The sequence below is a fragment of the Schistocerca cancellata genome, chromosome 8 (genome assembly GCF_023864275.1).
Source record: "Schistocerca cancellata isolate TAMUIC-IGC-003103 chromosome 8, iqSchCanc2.1, whole genome shotgun sequence".
Lineage (NCBI taxonomy): Eukaryota > Metazoa > Arthropoda > Insecta > Orthoptera > Acrididae > Schistocerca > Schistocerca cancellata.
The window spans coordinates 386,951,220-386,967,530 of record NC_064633.1 but is presented as its reverse complement, the minus strand read 5'-3'; positions in this window follow the sequence as shown (position 1 = coordinate 386,967,530).

The window sequence follows — 16,311 nt, the reverse complement described above, 5'->3', positions numbered from 1 at the left end:
AAGTGTGCCTGGTGATGTTTAAGGATCTCTTGTCATGTGAAATAAATGTAAGAGTAAATACAAGTAAATAAATAAGCTGATCGAAACTTTACAAGCTGCTTAATTAAATACTAATTCTCACTAAAGGTGGTTTTTATACAATTAAACAAACTCAGCTACAAATAGTGTTAGAGAATGATATAATATAAATTCCTAACAAATATTTATTACATAAATGAGTCTGATACTACATAGAGTGGTACGTAGTTAATTAATTTCTTAAAATTATAGGTGTCTAATAGGAAAAATATACATAAATCAATACAAATTAAGCTCTGTTGTCTTCCATATTTCCTACTTCATGTACTTATGTAAGAATTTTAATGCTTCATTTCAATTAAGTTAGGGCTAAAGCTCATTTATTGTTTATTGTCTCTGCTGATGAAATAAATCTGACTACCGTTAGTGATTCATAAAACCAGTCAAGCTGCTGGTAGTTTTATCAAATTCTGCTTTACACATGATAGATTTGTAGTATATGTACTTTAGTACGTTTTATTTTAAAGAACAGTGACTAAACTAATAGGTTTTTACCATATAGTCATGTCACAAATTTTATTTTCAGTAGTGTAGTCTATTTTAGCATAGTCCAGCTGATACTGGCAGTTGCATATAGATATAGTGATGGGACTAAACTTTAGTACCACCTGCATCACGGTATATTGTGCCACGTTTGGACTGTAATAGAACCACAAGTGTGTGTGGCATCTGCGGAGGTATGTGGTATTAGATAGCTATGCCAAGGTCACTAGCTTCAAGGTGGTGGTTTGTAAGCGCAGAGCTGATGCTCAATAGAGTCCTGCACGTGTTGCAACAGATTTGGATCAGGCAAACTTGAAGGCTGAGACGCTATGAGAGTTACCCAACGTGCCCCTCACTCCTCTGCAGCACGATTACAGCCTTGTGACCTGGGCAGATTTCCTACTGGAAGATCAATCTCTGACAGCGTAAACGTCCAATATGAAGGGATACAAACAATCCGCAATAATATTCACGTAGTCCACAGCTGTAATGTAGGTTTCAGTCATTATCGGAGGTCCCATTGTAAGCCCAGGTAAATTTCCTCTAGAGTACAGAACTGCCGCCACTAGCCGGCGTCTCCAGAGTGCTGCATGTTCTGAGAAGCGGTTTGCATGGATTACGCTGTTTCCAGACATGCATGCCCATCAATCTGCGGAGTGGCTCGAATTGTGACTCATCCGATGAGGAGTCATGTTTCCATTGACCCACGATCCAGTCCCGATGATTCTGTGCCCACTGGAATCGTACTTGACGGTGACGTTGGTTAGATATCGGGCAACATATGGAATGTTCACTGGAGAGCTCCACATTCAACAATGTGCACTAAACCTGGCGATGTCAGCGGGTTTATCCCATGTTGAGGTCATCTGCTGTGGGTGTCCATATTCAGCAAGATGCGGAGAACAGTGTGTTCTGAAAAACATGTGCAGTCTATTAGGCGACCGTTTATCTTAAACTGTCACATTACTGACGTAAAATTCGAAATAAAAAGACACATTAAATCGGACTAAATTCATCTTCACTGATAATGAAACCTGAATCATTACTTGTGATGTCCCACAATTATATAGATCACAATTTCTATAGTGAACTGAATGTACTACAGGTCGTAAGAGCCAGCAGGAAAACAGCCCTAGCAGAAATCGCAGAAGGGACGGTCGAACATGTGCAAGGTACCACACCCGGAGGATAGGCTGGACAGCGCTTTCAAAAAGTCACCTCGGCGCTGCATGATCACCATATAGAATTTCCAGATTGTGCTATGACAGCGGAGACTGTATCTAGTGAGTGTGTGGTGTTAATGTCATCTTGATCATTACAGAATTGTTAACTTCTTACTTTCACATACCGATAAGCTAACATATAAGAGCAAGCCACGTTCATTAGCGACCTACGAATGTGTTGCAAAAGTAGCTCTGCCTTGAAGCATTCACAGAGAGAGAATTGTTATTAGTGGAAGTGTGTTGGGAAGCAGACGTGGAACAGAGTGATCAGGAAATTGTTATCTAGAATTGAGCTGCTAAATATTCAATACCGACTTGATGGAAATGGTTGAATAAGACAACGATAAGAGTATTCATGGATTTTGGAAAGAGTTACCTTAAATCAGTTCTTCGAAAAAATGATTTAAGGTACACTGAAACGCCAAAGGAATTGATGTAGGCATGAGTGATCAAATACAGAGATATTTAATTCAAATGGTTCAAATGGCTCTGAGCACTATAGGACTTAACTGCTGTGGTCATCAGTCCCCTAGAACTTAGAACTACTTAAAACTAACTAATCTAAGGACATCACACACATCCATGCCCGAGGCAGGATTCGAACCTGCGACCGTAGTGGCCACGCGGTTCCAGACTGTAGCGCCTAGAAACGCACGGCCACTCCGGCCGGCAGATATTTAATTAGGCAGAATACGGCGCACCGGTCGGCAACGCCTATATAAGACAGCAAGTGTCTGGCACACATGTTAGATCGGTTATTGCTGCTACAGTGACAGGTTATCAAGATTTAATTCAGTTTGAACGTGGTGCTGTAGTCGGTGCAAGAGCGCTGGAACACAGCATCTACAAGGTAGCCATGAAGTGGGGATTTTCCCGTACGGCCATTGCGCGAGTGTACTGTGAATATCAGGAATCCGGTAAAACATCAAGCCTCCAACATCGCAGCGGTCGAAAAAGGAGCCTACAAGCACGAGACTAACGTTGAATGAAGAGAATCGTGTACCCTGACAGAAGTGCAACCCTTCAGCAAATTCCTGCAGATTTCAATGCTGGGCTATCAACAAGTGTCAGCGTGCGACACATTCAACGAAACATCATCAGTATGGGCGTTCGGAGCCGAAGGCCCACTCGTGGCTCATTGACGACTGCACGAGGTAAAGCTTAACGCCTCACCCTGGCCCGTCAACACCGACATTAGACTGTTGATGACTGCATACATGTTGCATGGTCGAATGAGTCTCGTTTCAAATTGTGTGAGCATATGGACGTGTAGGGTATCGGGACAACCTCATGAATCCATGGACCCTGCATCTACCAGGGGACTATTGAAGCTGGTGGAGACTCTGTAATGGTGTGAAGCGTGTACAGTTGGAGTGATATGGGACCCCTGATACGTCTAGATAAGACTCTGACAGGTGACACCTACGTAAGCATTGTCTGATCACCTGCGTCCACTCATGTCCATTCCGGCGGACTTGGTCAATTCTAGCAGGATATTGCGACACCCTACACGCCCAGAATTGCTAGAGAGTGGCTCTGGAACACAATTATGAGTTTAAACACTTTCGTTGGCCAACAAATTACCCAGACATGAACATTATTGAGCATATTAGGTATGCCTTGGAATGTGCTGTTCGGAGGACATCTCCACTCCTTCGTACTCTTACGGAATTATGGACAACCGTGCAGGTCTTATAGTGTCATTTCCCTCTAGCAGTACGTCTGACATTAGTCGCGTCCATGCCACAGTGTGTTGCGGTAGTCCTGTGTGCTCGCGGGAGCTCTACGCGATATTAGGCAAGTGTACCAGTTTCTTTGGATCTTCAGTGTAAACTTGCAACTTTGCCTACTTGCTTGTAGTTAGCAGTGAGGTAAAATCAGTTTTCGTAAATTATGCTGAAACGCATGTCATAAATTTCTTTCATCTAGGGAAGCTAGTTCTCTTCCCCACATATACATTTTGTGAAAAAACTGAGTTCATTTTGAGTAGGATAACCTTTTGTGTAAAGTGAAATTTTGAGTAACCAGCCAGTTAAAGAAAACAGTGATTTTTTTCGCTTTCTGGAAAGTCATGTCATTAAGTATTTCTTTGCGATAAAATTGTCTCAGACAAACCACTAGAAGGACATTGTTACCCAACAGTATTACCCCGCAAGAAATACTGTTGCTTGTGTCCCCACTGAACTTGGTGGTACACAAGCTTTTAAAAGTCATTTTTAGTTTGCCTTTTTAATTTAGCTTTTTCTCTGGCTAGCTAGCTTTGCTCCACTTTCGACAAAAATGTTACTGTACCGAGCTATGTGCAAGAATAGGTCAGTGCCGTAGACATAGGTTCACCACACGTTACACACTTCTGACGAGCTAGTACTGGTTTGGTGTGACCTACCCCACCAATTAGCGCACAAGGAATGGTTTTCAGAGGATAACAAAATCTTAAACCAGTGAACCCAGACCCTGCCAGGAGTGAAGATCCCAGTCACACCGACTGTTAAGACACCAAAAGAATAGCTGCCGTCGATGTACTTAAAATATATCACTGAATAAGGGAGGAAACTCTTATTTGCGACAAACAACAGTCTATTCTCTGTACAACTCAATGTATTATTACATGAATTGCCATACATATTCGGGTTTAAAATGCAGAAATTGTAATCTTAGGACCATCCTATACAAGCTAAGAAGATTCCATAGAAAAATAAACACAAGGAAAGTGTTGGTTATGATCATCAGCAGTCTAATACCGAAAATCAACTAAAAGTATTTCAACTGACTTTGCCATCAAAATCAAAACATAATACTGTGACAATATAAACTAAACTACAGAAGCTGGGCAATAATTCCTATCTCCCAGATATTATATCTGTTAAAAAAATATAATGTTACCTTTTTATTTAGAGGAAACACTCTCCTAGTAAATTTGTTGTCCTTTGATTTTTCGTGATCTGTTACTGATTTTTAGTGAAGTTAGTTTTTACGTTTAGCTTTCAAAAAAATACAAAAGAGATGTAATAACCAAAATAATGAATTTCGTAGGTTGCCAATTATGTATTATATCTGATTTTATCGAGCGCCAGGCTCCCTACAAATTACTGTAAATGTAATAGCGTAGTAGTACTCAGCTCTGAAATTATTACTATCACAGAAAATAGACAAGTTTTAATAAAATTATTTCACTGGATTACTTCAATTTATCTCACTGAATATTTTTACCTAATTTCTTCCGCTCCGGCTATCAGACATTGTGCTGTGAAAAAATATTTTTAAATGTACCGCGTAATGGCGGCTAGTTGTTAACAGTCAGAGATTACTGTTACTCGCTCCGCAGCAGCTGGAAACATGCTAAATAATTTTCATTAAATATTCTTTTCATAAGATAAATGTGGCGTAGGTTCTTGAAATAACACACGGAGATCACTTTATACTAATATATTCGTACTAGGACACAGTTTACACCATCAAATATTTGCAATTACGCTACGACAGAAACAAAATGCTAGCGCAGCACAATAGCTTGCGTACCTTATTCCAGCTAACACCAGAACGAACAGAACAAAAAAGACTAGACAGAAGAATGAGCATTGCATTGTATTTTATACTCTTACAAAGATAATCACATTATAATCTCATACAATAAAAATAATGTCTTTTCTGCATTTATCGATATATATATATTGTATATTTTTACAGTTAAATCAATGATAAATTAATGTTAGCAATTCATTTTGAGTCACATACTGACAGTTTTATTTATGTTTCACCTTGATAAGGGTGAATATTGCAAAAGGGACACTACACAGATCACTTACTCAAACTTAAACCTGAAGATCACACGTGAATTATGTGTCTGACATGGACGCAGGTGAATGTGAATAATTACTCCAATCTAATGCAGACCTGAAGTGAAAGCATGCTGGTGACTTCAACATTTTACGCTCGAGCCATGTGTCCTTTACGTTTCTCAGAATGCAGCGATAATTTCGGTGGTAGTTACATTTTGCATGCGTCACCTCTCGTACCTGCTGACCTGACAAAACTATGCTGGCCTCTGTCTGAATTTAGCAGTCGAAAATTTCCTTTTTTTTTTTTTTAAGCGGAAAGCTATATGTGTTCCTAGCGAAGTCAAATGGATCTGCACACGCCCCAAGGCAGGAAGACATGCACAACATTGGCCTCAAAAATTCTCCCAAAAACGTTAACTGTAACAGCACTTCTTATATCCTCTACTAAGGAGATATACGACAAATTCAGCATACGTCCAGCACATAGAAATCGGGAATCAACCCAATGTTCACAGAAAAAAATCTTTCCCGGTGTCACACACGACGCCTTCAGAGAATAATGGCCTGAATCATCCCCACGTAATTGATTATATTGTCACTATCTTCCCCCACAGTACCGTAGATTCACTTCTTTCCACGATTGGGGTCGGCCAATGGGCGTGCCTGTCACCGTCCATCGTTTCTTACTCGACCAGTAAGAATCTCGGAAAAAACATTCCTGCATATGCTGGCTCCTTCCTAGCCAACCAACATTCGAGATTCCATCGTTGTGTTAAGAGCTCCACAACGCCATGTGCTCAGAATGTGAACCACATGTTTTATCCACGCTCGTATCACGTGATTTTAGTGTTTACAGAAGGCTCTTGACGTTTGTGCTTTCGTCTTGTCCTACTCCCATGGCCATGTCCATAGTCCACTAATTGGCCTCGCTGCTGTGAGAGCATTCTGTTATGGCTCGCTAAGTGTATTTCCCGATCGTACTTCTGCGTTGTCAGCTAGCGAACCTCTTTCATGTAAGTTCAATTTTACTAAATATTACGTATTTATCGTCATGCTAATGAGGTGGAAATTATTAGTACCGTGTAAGGCAAACCACGTATGTCTTGTTACACTTTAATACTACGCAGAATACCTAACTGCAATGAAAGTATGGATTGTGACATACGAAACTAACGGGTTTCACGATTAGATTGACCTAATGAGGAAATTAGCTTGTTAGGAGATAAAAATTATCCTACCATCTTAAACAGTTATTTACAGATTAGGTCACTCTTACATTCAGTTTAGAAATTATTTTCTTGCTGTACAAAGTCCATTCCAATAAACACTGTGATACATCCGTGTGTGAAACATTTTTCGCGTTATCAGTATAATATAGCAACTTAGCTACAGAAATCAGCAGTGGAATTTAATTAAAGTAATTTGGTTAATTTATTTAGACTACATTTAATAGTTCACCTTACGTGTAATATTGGTGTACTTTTTTTCCTATCAGAAAAGTTACGTGAGCTGTGTGTGGACGGGGATACTTGCCGTTTCGGCACAGACCTGGAAGCGCTTCTACTGTGAACGGTTCTGCAGTCAGAGTTCTCCGAACTACAGAGAACATTAAGATAAATTCTTGGAGAGTGGAATGGACACAAAAAATTTTGGGACACCATCGCAAATTGTGGGACAGTGCCACCATCTTTACGCCACCGTTAAAAACCTGTTGTTCAATGTAATTTGAAAAATGTTACTTTTGATAAACGTAAATTGCTTAAGAGTGGGAGTAAAAAACACAGCCGGACTTAAAGAGGTCTGCCCTTATTGGCCGAGACACGACCGCAAACAGGGAGAGAGAGAGAGAGAGAGAGAGAGAGAGAGAGAGAGAGAGAGAGAGTAGTACACAGTTTTGTAGTACCAAGTACAGCAAATTTAGAATCGGGTTGACCACCTGAAAAGTGAATAAGCAAGGGACACCCGCGTATTTTAAGACTAGATCTTACCGTTCGGGTCTTACAATATTCATCGTTTAGCCAATGAAAACTACGTGACGTCAGAAAAACGCACAGAACTAAATCTTGTCGCAAGAAGTCTGCGGAGTGTTACTCTACAGCCAGGTGCCTCTTAGAGAGGGCATCACTTCTGAACCAAGGGGCTATCATCTAGTGGGGTTGAACTCAGACGCACCTTGTTGGTGCAGAGCCATTGACTATATATGACGCCAATTCAGCCACGACTTACAGGTTTTGAATATGGTGAGGTCCAGGCGTAACCGCAAGACATACTGTAGGGAAAATAGATTACTTTTTAACGATGTTCAGTAACTTCAGCTTTCCCTCTAAAGACTTGTTTGCAGTTAGAGGTTCAACATGCTTCCAACCCTGGTAATAGATGTAAGTGCATATCCTTCTGTAGACTTTCCTATCATTCCGCACTAACCCTCGCATATCATGATACGACTTGCACAACTGAAAAAGGTATATGCAGATTCAAGTTCATTTCAGTTATATCAAAAGCGCAATGACTAGGTCTGCAAAGGTATTAGCTTATTATTGTCAATGACTGTTAAACCATTTCTTTTGCATTTTCATATAACAAATGATGTCAATTGAAATCCTTGATTTATTTCGTAGATACCCAATTCCTTGATCTTTATTTTGGAGGACGGCTATTTTGTTATATGAGACATTCAGGGCTTATTTTCTATATCCAGTTGAAGATTCACACTTTTAAACCATCAGCACTAATTAATCTAAACCTCACAGCCTACACAGCGAGCGAAATTGTGTTCCATCATCAAAATTTTCACACATCGCCGATTACTTTGCTGTACAGAGATGGATAGCCTCTATCTTCAACGATCTCTGGTGAGGCGTGAGAAACCAACGTCATATTTCCTAATCGTGATTGCACTGTTCTTCAACCACTTCCCATATATAAGAGAGCAAAACGTGATTAGTCGAAGAGCTTCATCGTTTCCGAGATGCTTATACGACGAAGTTGGGCCACGAGCTATTTCTCCCATATTAAAGTAGCTTACGCACGTGACTTTCTCCGTTTGCGGCTTATATAGTCGTTAGAATAATTCCTCCTGTGGTTACAGTGTCATATGCTTACCACGCTGTGACGCTGCATTCAATGTGGCGGTGGGCAGTGGTCACAATGTCTTTGCTCATTACTGTATACTCAATAGCAGGTTTCGGTTTTACATGTTCAGTGACTTTTCACACTCTCTCTGGTTCATACCGTTCCCGTCGGATTAACAACCGAGTAGCACGCAAAGCTTACAACTGCGAACATTCACTCTGTGAAAACTGTACACATTACGTCACGACTGACTCACTTTATCAGGCCCATAATTTTCCCTATTTTCTTCATAGAGTGCATAAAAATGTTTCTTTGTTCAGAAACGTTTGTGATATTTGTGCTAGTCCTTTGGAAAGTGGTTTTCAAAAATCACCCTTTACATATGTAAAGCATACGTGTAACTGCGTAAGTATTTCTAGAGATTTCTTTTTTATTGGTACTCGCACTATTTGGCTTCCTGTAGCCACATGTGTAAATTAACTGAAATAGTTATCACAAACCCGCTCCATACGAATTACATGTCTTCATAAATGGACGTTTCACTGTGTGTTTTGTTAAATTAAAACATGAAACTTCCTGGCAGATTAAAACTGTGTGCCGGACCGAGACTCAAACTCGGTACTTCTGCCTTCCACGGGCAAGTGCTCTACCAACTTAGCTACGCAAGAGCACTGGTAGAGCACTTGACCGCGAGAGGCAAAATCCCGAATTCGGGTCTCGGTCCGGCACACAATTTTAATCTGCCAGGAAGTTTCATATCAGCGCATATTCCTCTGTAGAGTGAAAAATCTCATTCTGAAATTAAAATATGTTTGTCTATAAGGAATATATAAAATTTTTCACCGTGCATGGAAACAGATACAGTAAATGACAAGGTAAGTACGTATTACTGCACCTCCCACATCTGAATCGTATTCAGCAGTAAAGTACAACGTGAAGTGCTTTATTTACATTTACAACCCTCAACGTTAGATATGTACCACGAAAAAACAACAAGATGAAAAATGACTTCAGGAAAGGCGTTCCGAAAGGATATCATTAAGACTGTTACAAATAAAGGTCCGACTGAGTGAATAACACTATAACACCCATGAATATTGCTCTTTCACTTACAGGGATATGAAAGGCTGACTGATGCATTTTTAACTGTCTCAGTCAATGACAGGCACACAAAATGCTATCTCCAAGCTGCAACTGTTTGGTCAATATATAATTGTAAAGAAACTGCCTTCACTAAATCTAGATGTGGCAGTTTTTTCCTTCTGTTCTTGCCTATGACGTGTGAGTTAATTTCACGTATACATACATAGTTAGACCTACAAAAAACCGATATGAATGTAATATCAAATTTATGTTAATACAACTATGGAGATAGATAGGTAACTGCTTCTTCTTTTAACTACATGGCTATGCATCAGTATTGCTTGTGCCACTTTTCAGCGTATTGGAATTACCACGAGTATCTCTGCCTCTGGATGATGGCGCTACCTGTGGGCCGTTGTATGAGGGCGTGTCCGGATCTGGGTGAAATGGGGAGCATGATATGAGCTGAGGAGCAGCACGGTTCCGCAAGCTTTTGTAGACGATTGGCAGAGCTAGCAGACGCCGCTACAGGAAGTGTGCCAGGATTGTGCGTACCTTGACACGGTTGCTGCAGCTGGTGGTTGAGCGGCTTTGGTATTCGCACTGCCACCTAGTATTCTTTGAATTAGAGTTAACAACGATACCGAGATGAATTTCACGAGCCCAACTGAACTTCCAAGAGGAGGAGGAGCCGCGCCTGTAACAGGAATACCTGATTTAACGATACGTTTCTTCTGTGGCCGAAACGGTTTGGTTTAGCTAAATTGAACTTGAGTGCTGTTCTTCCACAGTTGGTGAATTCAGCAGTTGCTATCTGAAACTAGTTAAGGAAGTTAGGAATTGGCAGCTCACAGCCGGCGTCTCCTCTTTCTCATAGGCTGTTACATACACGACTTGTTAGATTCTGGGGCTTGTATTTATGAACGTCTTGTCGTTGTTAGCGTTAACATTTAAAGTAACCAAGTCTAAGAAATCTTAGACTTACAAGAGTTTACACAATGTTATGAACCACACTGGTTTGCAGGAAGAATAACGGAAAGAATTTTATGACAGTATTTTAAGAAATATTCTTGTAGTTTTTCCTGCCTTGAATAACGTGAGTTGTTTCATATTTATCCGATTGGCGAGATCTTTTAGAACATCAATGATTGGATGACGTGTGGTATGAAGTTATTTACTTGACGGGTTCATTAAATTTTAAACTTTGCCAGTGTGACTTACAACAGCTCGTACTGTACCTGTACGTAATAATAACTTCGAGAAACTTATAAATTTATTACCGTAATAAAAATGAAGTGAGCTTACGGCATTGTGGTCCGGGAGTCCCCCATTCGGGGAAGTTCGGCCGCCGAGGGCAAGTGCTTATTGCATTCGAAGCCACATTGGGCGACTTGCGCGTCGGAGTTGAGGATGAAATGATGATGAGGAAAACACAACACCCAGTCCCCGAGGGGAGAAAATCTCCTGCCCCTGACGGAAGTCGAACCCGGGCCCCTTGGCGCAGCATTCCGCCACGCTGGCCACTCAGCTAACGGGGCCGGACTCTTACCGTAATTTGATAGGTAAGTCTGAATGGCAATGGGCTAGAGATAGTAGTGGCGGGGATGGATTGAACACAGTAGCCACACATCCAAATTGTTACGATTAGAAGTAGACTGTCATCTCGCTTTATGTACACAGCTGGTAAAGGCTTGACTTTGTGCCACCGTTGCATTTGGATTTCTGAAGATGGAAATAGTGCCAAAATATGTTATACATAGTTTGTGATCAACAATGTCATTCTTCACCCGCTGTACGACTTCTTATGCGACCTTCCCAGCTTAGTTATGTTTCATCGCTTCTTTACAAAATTGGTCGCTAGTGACTTTACCTCATGTTCAACTTTTCAGCGACTGTATCATCTGAATTGGGAGGTCGGTAAAAGGATCCTATTATTATTTTATTCCGGTTGCCAAAAATGACCTCTGCCCATACTAACTCACAGGAAGAGTCTACTTATCTTCCGCGACAAGTTAAACTACTTCTAACAGCAACAAACACATCACCGCCAACTGCGTTTAGCCTCTCCTTTTGGAACACCGTTAGGTTCTTCGCAAAAATTTCGGCTGATCTTGTATCCGGCTACAGCCAGCTTTCAGTGCGTATTACGATTTGAGCATCAGTGCTTTATATTAGCGCTTAGAGCCCTGGTACTTTCCCAACACAGCTACGACAATTACCAATGGTTCCAGTATCTACGTCCTTCTTGTGTTCAACCTGCACCCTTTGTGATCTAAGCCCTTCTTGTGCTTTCCCGAGAGCCTCTAACCTAAAAAACCGACCAGTCCACGCCACACAGCCCCTGCTACCGGTGTAACAACGTCCTGCGTGTAGTGGACACCTGACTTATTCAGCGGAACCCGAAACCCAACCTCCGTTTGCAGCCTACACGGTCGCAGAACCGTCTGAACCTCTGATTCAGACCCTCCACTCGGCTCTGTACCAAAGGTCCGAAATCAGTCCTGTCGACTATGCTGCAAATGGTCAGCTCTGCTTTCATCTTCCAGGCAAGACTGGGAGCCTTTACCACTTATGTTAGCCGCTAGAAACTATAGATAATTTCTTCTGATCCAAAGTGACACACATCATTGGTACCGACGTGAGCAACCACGTGCAGTTGGCTGCACCCTGTGCTCCTCATAGGATCCGGGAGGACCCTTTCCACATCTGGAATGACTCCACCTGGTATGCACATGGAGTGCACATTGGTTTTCCTACCCTTCTTGTCAGCCAAGTCTCTATGAGGCCCATAATGCGCCTAAGGCTGGAGCCACCCTCTGTGATTGCCCGTATCTTGCAAGCTGAGTGGTTTCTTCTGAAACAAGACAGGCGACAGCATCGGGCTCAGCGACAATGTCAGCCACAGACAGCTTCTGGAACCTGTTTGTCATACAAACCGGGGAGGCCTTACGTGCGGCCCCCTGGGAAGTCTTTCGCCGCCTGCTTCGCCCCGGATCGACCTCAGGTGACGGGTCAGCCTCAATGCGAGCAGTAACTGGGTTGTCCCCCGGTGAATACTGATCGGAGGACTCTGACGTGCTGGACGTCCGTTGGATCCCCACGGACAGCCCACAACAGCGGTACCCATCAACTGCAGCCTCAAGCTGTTTAACCGAAGCCATCACAGCCTGAAGCCGAGAGCGAAGTGTCATCAACTCGGCTCGCATCCGCACACAAAAATCGCAGTCTCTTTCCATACTAAAGACCGTGGGAAACTACGCAGATAAACGGATTATCGGCACGTGCTGCGCAACTCTACTGTAGACCCAGACGAAAACGCAAGACTGTGTCTAATAATATGCAGATATTCAAAATCCTAACTACCGAAGCACTCAGGTGAAACTAAATAAATCGTCCCTGATTAGGAACTTGTAATATGTCACCAAATTGATTTACGTTCCGACGCAAACGAAAGCGCGAGAACAATGGCTTTTAGATATTAAATTTACACGCAGAAACGCAAAAAACTAAACTATTAAAGCACATAGATGATATAATAAAATTCGCTCCTGGTTAGGAACTCGTAAATGTCACAAAAGCTGTTATTTCCCTGTTGTAGCGTCTGTCTAGTTATTCATCACTCTATATCTCAATTGGGGAAATAATCAGGTACCATTTGAGTAGATCTCAGTTTCTTATTGCTTTTAGCAGGGACTGGAATATGTATGAATTTATTACAGATCCCTTTGGATTACCTACAGAAACAAGTGCACTGTCGCAGTGTTGACGAATCTCATATTTTCTAATATTATTTTTTTATGAACACAATTTTAATTGATTGAGTTATCTATCGTGGCAGAAGTGATGTAAATCTCGTGCATTTGTGCAAAGTATTTTCACGGATTCGGAAACTTGGCTTCACTTTTAATCTACATCTACATCTACATTTATACTCCGCAAGCCACCGAACGGTGTGTGGCGGAGGGCACTTTACGTGCCACTGTCATTACCTACCTTTCCTGTTCCACTCGCGTATGGTTCGCGCGAAGAACGACTGTCTGAAAGCCTCAGTGCGCGCTCTAATCTCTCTAATTTTACATTCGTGATCTCCTCGGGAGTTATAAGTAGGGGGAAGCAATATATTCGATATCTCATCCAGAAACGCACCCTCTCGAAACCTGGCGAGCGAGCTACACCGCGATGCAGAGCGCCTCTCTTGCAGATTCTGCCACTTGAGTTTGTTAAACATCTCCGTAAGGCTGTCACGGTTACCAAATAACCCTGTGACGAAACGCGTCGCTCTTTTTGGATCTTCTCTATCTCCTCCGTCAACCCGATCTGGTACGGATCCCACACTGATGAGCAATACTCAAGTATAGGTCGAACGAGTGTTTTGTAAGCCACCTCCTTTTTTGATGGACAACATTTTCTAAGGACTCTCCCAATGAATCTTAACCTGGTACCCGCCTTACCAACAATTAATTTTATATGATCATTCCACTTTAAATCGTTCCGCACGCATACTCCCAGATATTTTACAGAAGTAACTGCTACCAGTGTTTGTTCCGGTATCATATAATCATACAATAAAGGATCCTTCTTTCTATGTATTCGCAATACATTACATTTGTCTATGTTAAGGGTCAGTTGCCACTCCCTGCACCAAGTGTCTATCCGCTGCAGATCTTCCTGCATTTCGCTACAATTTTCTAATGCTGCAACTTGTCTGTATACTACAGCATCATCCGCGAAAAGCCGCATGGAACTTCCGACACTATCTACTAGGTCATTTATATATATTGTGAAAAGCAATGGTCCCATAACACTCTCCTGTGGCACGCCAGAGGTTACTTTAACGTCTGTAGACGTCTCTATTGATAACAACATGCAGTGTTCTGTTTGCTAAAAACTCTTCAATCCAGCCACACAGCTGGTCTGATATTCCGTAGGCTCTTACTTTGTTTATCAGGCGACAGTGCGGAACTGTATCGAACGCCTTCCGGAAGTCAAGAAAAATAGCATCTACCTGGGAGCCTATATCTAATATTTTCTGGGTCTCATGAACAAATAAAGCGAGTTGGGTCTCACACGATCGCTGTTTCCGGAATCCATGTATATTCCTACATAGTAGATTCTGGGTTTCCAAAAACGACATGATACTCGAGGAAAAAACATGTTCTAAAATTCTACAACAGATCGACGTCAGAGATATAGGTCTATAGTTTTGCGCATCTGCTCGACGACCCTTCTTGAAGACTGGGACTACCTGTGCTCTTTTCCAATCATTTGGAACCTTCCGTTCCTCTAGAGGCTTGCGGTACACGGCTGTTAGAAGGGGGGCAAGTTCTTTCGCGTACTCTGTGTAGAATCGAATTGGTATCCCGTCAGGTCCAGTGGACTTTCCTCTGTTGAGTGATTCCAGTTGCTTTTCTATTCCTTGGACACTTATTTCGATGTCAGTCATTTTTTCGTTTGTGCGAGGATTTAGAGAAGGAACTGCAGTGCGGTCTTCCTCTGTGAAACACCTTTGGAAAAAGGTGTTTAGTATTTCAGCTTTACGCGTGTCATCCTCTGTTTCAATGCCTTCATCATCCCGGAGTGTCTGGATATGCTGTTTCGAGCCACATACTGATTTAACGTAAGACCAGAACTTCCTAGGATTTTCTGTCAAGTCGGTACATAGAATTTTACTTTCGAATTCACTGAACGCTTCACGCATAGCCCTCCTTACGCTAACTTTGACATCGTTTAGCTTCTGTTTGTCTGAGAGGTTTTGGCTGCGTTTAAACTTGGAGTGAAGCTCTCTTTGCTTTCGCAGTAGTTTTCTAACTTTGTTGTTGTACCACGGTGGGTTTTTCCCGTCCCTCACAGTTTTACTCGGCACATACCTGTCTAAAACGCATTTTACGATTGCCTTGAACTTTTTCCATAAACACTCAACATTGTCAGTGTCGGAACAGAAATTTTCGTTTTGATCTGTTAGGTAGTCTGAAATATGCCTTCTATTACTCTTGCTAACCAGATAAACCTTCCTCCCTTTTTTTATATTCCTATTAACTTCCATATTCAGGGATTCTGCAACGGCCTTATGATCACTGTTACCGTGTTCTGCACATACAGAGTCGAAAAGTTCGGGTCTGTCTGTTATCAGTAGTTCCAAGATGTTATCTCCACGAGTCGGTTCTCTGTTTAATTGCTCGGGGTAATTTTCGGATAGTGCACTCAGTATAATGTCACTCGATGCTCTGTCCCTACCACCCGTCCTAAACATCTGAGGGTCCCAGTTTATATCTGGTAAATTGATATCTCCACCTAAGACTATAACATGCTGAGAAAATTTATGTGAAATGTATTCCAAATTTTCTCTCAGTTGTTCTGCCACTAATGCTGCTGAGTCGGGAGGTCGGTAAAAGGAGCCAATTATTAACCTAGCTCGGTTGTTGAGTGTAACCTCCACCCATAATAATTCACAGGAACTATCCACTTCTACTTCACTACAGGATAAACTACTACTAACAGCGACGAACACTCCACCACCGGTTGCATGCAATCTATCCTTTCTAAACACCGTCTGTACCTTTGTAAAAATTTCGGCAGAATTTATCTCTGGCTTC